Source organism: Triticum aestivum, chromosome 5A, assembly GCF_018294505.1.
Source record: "Triticum aestivum cultivar Chinese Spring chromosome 5A, IWGSC CS RefSeq v2.1, whole genome shotgun sequence".
Taxonomy (NCBI): domain Eukaryota; kingdom Viridiplantae; phylum Streptophyta; class Magnoliopsida; order Poales; family Poaceae; genus Triticum; species Triticum aestivum.
This window is the reverse complement of record NC_057806.1, coordinates 221,015,001-221,021,601: the sequence shown is the minus strand read 5'-3', so window position 1 is coordinate 221,021,601 and position 6,601 is coordinate 221,015,001. Positions and strand designations below refer to the sequence as shown.

The 6,601-nt window shown below is 41.1% G+C and overlaps 1 long non-coding RNA gene across 1 annotated transcript; it reads right to left on the bottom strand.

The window, feature by feature from the left end:
- Positions 1–2,411: 2,411 nt before the first annotated feature.
- Positions 2,412–6,259, bottom strand: LOC123102826 (uncharacterized). The gene is made up of 2 exons (XR_006449408.1): positions 5,047–6,259; positions 2,412–4,933 (listed from the first exon to the last, which is right to left on the bottom strand). It is a non-coding gene; the product is annotated as an uncharacterized lncRNA (long non-coding RNA).
- Between the last annotated feature and the right edge of the window lie 342 nt (positions 6,260–6,601).

Genomic DNA, 6,601 nt, shown 5'->3' with positions numbered 1-6,601 from the left:
CCTAATGGCAAAGGCCGCGGTAGAAGATGGAGAGGACCAAAAATCTCTTGACAAGGTCAAGGTAACCCCACGGTCAAATCCTCCTCTTTTCACTCCTTCTATTCCTTGTGATGAGTATATTGATGCGGAGGATAATTATGATGATGATGATGATGATGATATAGATGATCCTATGATTGCTAAACTAAATAAGTTCATGTGCTCCCTCAAATGAAGGAAGCTCACTATGTTTCGTATGCTTATGGAGATGGTGAGTAAGCACACCATCACCATTAAGGAACTCGAAACCCTCGTCACCGAGGAAAAGGAAAAATATGAAATCCTTGAATGTAAAGTACAATATGAGGAAGCACGAAATGATGAACTATGCTTGAAAATTGGTGCAATATGAGGAAGCACACCATCACCATTATCGACATGATGAAATATGGAGATCGTGTGTGTATGATGCGGCTTGAACTACGTCGGTATTTCCCCAAAGAGGAAGGGATGATGCAGCACAGCTACGGTAGGTATTTCCCTCAGTGATGAGACCAAGGTTATCAAACCAGTAGAAGAACCACGCAACACCACGTAAACAACTCCTACACACAAAGAACAAATACTTGCAACCCGACGTAAGAGAGGGGTCGTCAATCCTTCATGGGTAAAAAGATAGGTAAAATTGTAGTAGATTAGATAAATAGATCTCGCGGGAATGCGAGATGAAATAAATAAATAAATAAAAATGCAGCAAGGTATTTTTGTATTATTGGATTAATAGATTTGAAAATAAAAGCAAATAAAAATAGATCGTGAAGGCAAATATAATAAAGAAGAGACCCGGGGGCCGTAGATTTCACTAGTGGCTTCTCTCGAGAAAAATAGCATACGGTGGGTAAACGAATGATCTATTTACATAGGAATAGACCCCATCTTGTTATCCTTAATAGCAATGATACATACGTGTCAGTTCCCCTTCTGTCACTGGGATCAAGCACCGTAAGATCGAACCCATCACAAAGCACCTCTTCCCATGGCAAGAAAAATCGATCTAGTCGGCCTAACTAACCAAAGATTCGAAGAAGAAATACGAGGCTATAAGTAATCACGCATATAAGATATCAAAAGACTCAAATAAATTTCATGGATAAAAGCATAGATCTGATCATAAACTCAAAGTTCATCGGATCCCAACAAACACACCGCAAAAAGAGTTACATCAAATAGATCTCCAAGAGACCATTGTATTGAGAATCAAAAGAGAACTATGGACCCGTAGGTCTACAATGAACTACTCACGCATCATCGGAGAGGCACCGATTAGGATGATGAACCCCTCTGTGATGGTGTCTAGATTGGATCTGTGGTTTCTGGAACTTGCGGTGGCTGGAATTGATTTTCGTCGACTCCCCTATGGTTTCTGGAATATTGGGGGTATTTATAGAGCAAAGAGGCGGTGCGGGAGGCCACCGAGGTGGGCACAACCCACCTGGGCGCGCCTGGGCCCCCAGGCGCACCTTAGTGGGTTGTGCTTGAAGGAAATATGTCCTAGAGCCAATAATAAAGTTGTTATTTATATTTCCTTATATCATGATAAATGTTTATTATTCATGTTAGAATTGTATTAACTGGAAACTTGATACATGTGTGAATACATGGACAAAACATAGTGTCCCTAGTATGCCTCTACATGACTAGCTCTTTAATCAAAGATGGTTAAGTTTCCTAACCATAGACATGTGTTGTCATTTTATGAACGGGATCACATCATTAGGAGAATGATGTGATGGAAAAGACCCATCCGTTAGCTTAGCATAATGATCGTTAAGTTTTATTGCTATTGCCTTCTTCATGACTTATTCATGTTCCTTTGACCACTACACCACGGTTAAGTTTTGGTGACACATCAATCTGTGGGCATATGGTACCTTTGCCGACAGATAATTTGCCGCTAACACATATGCTGACAGAAGACAAAACAGTCAGAGGACTTGCTGTGGGCAAAGGTATTGCCGACAGAAGTTTACTTGCCGACACTTTTTTGGTCGGCATACACCCTACCTACGCCGACAGATGATATGTCAATGTACACCCTACATACGCCGACACATGGTCTGTTTGTTTACACCTACCTATGCCGACAGATGGTAAGACAACATACACCCTACCTATGCTGACACTTAGTCTGTCCAAATAGGTCTTTAGCATTGCCGACACTTAGTCTGTCTAAAAAGGTCTTTGGCATTGCCAACACATAGTTTGTCTGGCTACAATGTAGTTATGCCGACACTTTCTCCAATGGAATGTTTTTGCCGACATATAAATTGTTGGTGAGATGGTATACTACCAGAACTACAATTGGCTATTGCTCCGATTCAATTGTTATACAATGTTCACCTCTTATCCACACACAAGATCAAGAACACATATTGCACAATCATTGATCACAGATTCAAACTCAAGTCAACCTTGACAAAGCAAAGTTTGGCCATCTTGGCAAACATCTAGAAAACACAAGTCACATAAAAGGACCCTTATTTGATGGTCTAAAAGAGTTCAAACTATAAATGGTCCAAACACTTAAGTCACATCCACGGGATTTCTACTCCATATCACTTGAACACCAAATGGTCCAGAACACACATAAGATTCATGATTACAATTAAGTTGGCTGATCCAAAATACTGCAGTCAACCAAATGCTCCATAACACTCCAAAGTCATCACATCCATGAATACTAGGTGGCTGATTACCTGAAAATATTACACAAGAATTTGGTAGAAAGTGCAGTCAGCTCGAGTTATTCGAAGCTCATAGGGAGATTGGCAGCCAAGAGAAGCACAAGAGTATTCATGACATATGCCCAGAACACATATAACATAGTTCTGCCATATGTGATGTAAAATATTTTTAAAATGCTGAAAGGAATCATCATGCAGACATATCTACATATACATAGAGTAAGCATTTCTCCATGGCAGGCATATCTACAGATTCTATTCAACCTCTTACATGGAAGAAACTGTAGTGGGATCAGCCAGTGTAAAGTTGTACTTGTTCTAATACGAAGTTAGCTCAAATATGGAGGCTATGGGTCAAATTCTCATATGTCCCAACTGAATGGGACTACAAACATGTGATTGTTACTCATGTGTACATATGAGGAATATGTGTGGGTGACCCATAACCATTTTACCTACTTCAAAGTTCAAAAATAATTGTGTTTGCACGTTATCTGATGAAGTAGAACTAATATGTACAACTTCAGACCAAAAAACTGTAGGATGTGCAATTTAGTTTATGCCACTAGTCATCAACCCTACACAGGCTAGCTACCATCGTTTTCATGAATGTGTTAGTATATACTTAGAAATTACAGAATTTAGAAATATTTTAGTAGCATACAACTGAGATGATACTCATGGCATTGTTGTTTAATGATGAAAACTGAACGAACATTATTTGTACGCACCGGCTAATGTGGTGCATCCACTTAGGTTGCGTGCACCATGCGATCAAGGTTTATTTCTCCCGTGCAAAAAAGAAATAGTTGGCATGTCTCTAAGTATACCTTCGTTTGATGGCATAAATCATAACTTCTATATCCAGTGCAATGATTTAATTAACTATTTTCAATATCTCATGGCTCAAAAGGACCTCAGAAAATAAATTATGATCAAGTTGATTCTTTAATATAGTTAGTCCTACTATGTTAATATGTGAAAACTGATGAAAAGACTCCAGGATAAACTCATTTTTATCAAACAATAACCTTTTTTCAAAATATAAACAGTAAACAATTATATAGATTTATTCCAAGACACTTTCAATTTTTTTTCAGTTTGGTTATATCAATATAACTGAGCAAGTCAATAGAAACTAGTGAAACTTGTAAACCCAAACAAATAGGGTATTATAAATTGAACACCAATAAAAAATAGAGGATACTAAAGTTCCTAAATTAGTACTCCCTCCGTCCCAAAATAAGTGACTCAACTTTGTACAAAATAAGTGACTCAACTTAGTACTAACTTTGTACTAGAGCTAGTACAAAGTTGAGTCACTTATTTTGGGACGGAGGGAGTACATCACAACGGTAAAGTAAATGTTGTTATAAAAATAGTATCTTGCTTTCACGCACACTGCCATAGTAATGCTACAACTACATGTCGCACATACCTTTGTTACCTGTTGCCGTTGGCATTGAAAATATGTGACTGAATTGAAGTATTATTTAGAAGACCACATATAAAGGACAGACCCAGTGCATAGAAGCTCCCACACAAGGTGGGGTCTGGGGAGGGATTATAGGAACCTAGTCTTACCCCTGCAAAGTGCAATGCAGAGAGGCTGGTTCGAACCCAGGACCTCTTGGCACAAGTGGGGAGGACTTCACCACTGCGCCAGGCCTGCCCTCTATTTAGAAGACCACATATACATAGAGTAAACTAGAAAGAGGAAATTTTAATACAAGTAAAGAAAATTAAACAACATGGTTTACAATTTATCACCCTTGAGATCAAACTTACAGATCTGAATTAGATGCATCATAATAATTGGAAATATTTATCACATCTGCCGGTAACTGAAAAACTTAAACACATTACTCATTAAAGTTGTAGCTGCAAAACCAAAATGTCAAAAATAATATTAACTCCTTCCCAATTTACTTGTTTTAGATAGTGTTGGATTCATCAGTATCTAGAAAAATTGAAGATAAGTAATTCGGGACAGATGGAGTACAAACATTTTATTTAGACAGCTACTAAAAAGTAAGGATTATTGAAAGTTTGTTTATCAAAAGTTGTAGGACGACGCAAACCCCACTATACAGACTCACCGGTTAATAAAAGAAGATAGAGATACACACATTCATGCCCAGATGTGAAGCGCAACACATCAGTCTTGCTAGGAACGCACCAATCAAACTAGCTTCAGCCGTCAGGCCTGTCTGCAACCATATGGGAACAAAGAAAAAAGTGAAGATTCAATGATAAGCACCGGAGTCTATGGAGAACTATTATGGGAAGAACAAAGTAAATGGGTCTGGATCTGTTATCTCACTATGCGCAAAGCGCTTGCATGTCATCCTTTCCCAAACACCACCGATCTGTTCTTTTTCCCTCGCAAGAGACGCATGACGGACGCTGATGAAAAGTTCATAGATTATGGTAGACAGATTAGTTGAGCAAGATCAATTTAGTAGGATCTTGGGTGGTGTCGCTTAAGCAGAGAAACTGGTCGAGCCTCAAGCGACATAGCACACGGCCGGGGGAGATTTTTACCGCTATGTATGTACTGGTAGCGCACATGAAGAAGGCGGGTTCAGGTTATTTCCAATCATACCACTTTATCCAAGGGCTACTAATTTGTCCACCATAATCTATGAATTTTATCCAAGGGCTACGAGAAAAGTGGTACTCTAGATTTTTTACTAATTCTAGCAATATCATCTGTATAGCTGGTTACACATGCAATCTAGACCGACATTTCAGAAACTTGCAATCTTATAATTCAGAAATTTGAAGTAACCCATCCCTGTAGTCATCGATCTGACCAACAAATTAGAAACTGAAATAAAATAAGGTTGGATTGTGCACTTCTCAGTAGCACCACAGATCCAACAAGTAACCTTCGTAATGCCACAGCCTAATCTTAAACAAAGGGACTGACTAACTAAGCAGGGATCAGTTTAGGTTCAGACTAATGACATGTTCAATCACTCCAACGTAGATACCAACAATACAGCTCACAAGTTGAAGCAAACTAGCAGGTCGATCTATGAGAGACACAGGATGTTGCTCGTGTTTGGAAGAACAACTGCGGATGCCATCATCGACCCTTTACCTAGCAAAGAACAGTTCATCTGGCCTGCGTACATGAAGGAGGGAGAGAGCCGACAGCTATTCTGAGGACGACCAGCGACCAGGCGTGTGGCACCTAGCACATGACGGGGAACGCACCTCGAAGGCCACCGGCTGCCCACCAATGAAACGGGCCTGCGGCTGATAGATCTGGACAAGGGTCTTTGCGGGAGAGAAAAGGGGCGGCGGTGGCAGAAGCAGGGGCCGGGGATGTGGAGCTCGAGGTCGGGGGATGTGGTCGAGGGCGGGGGTTAGGGCGGCGGGCGGACGGAGGTCGGCGTCGGAGCTATCACCGCCGGCGGCAGGGACGGGGGGTGGCGCGAGAGGGTGGCGGCGGAGGAGATGTGGGGATGAAGCTGGTGTTATTTGGGTTGGGTCTCAGATTCAGGGATAACAGGCCAGCCTGGGTCAAATTTGGGCCGCACGTAGCCGATATTTCCCCGGTCGCGCGCCTAAATCAGCCGCTAAAATTTTCAAGGTCTCGTTGATTGACCCGTGGACACCTACGCCAACACTTAATCTGCTTCCATACACCCTACCTATGCCGACATATTTGATGTCCCTAAGCACATACCTACGCCGACAGAAAATATGTCAGGGCCCACAGATAGACCGACAGATAAGATGCTGCTAAGTACTTGCCGACTGATACGTCGTCCCTACGTGGCTGCCGACACATAGTTTGTCCACATTGTCATACCTTTCCCGACACATGATCTGAGGACAAAGCTTAAGAGCTACGCCGACAGATATCA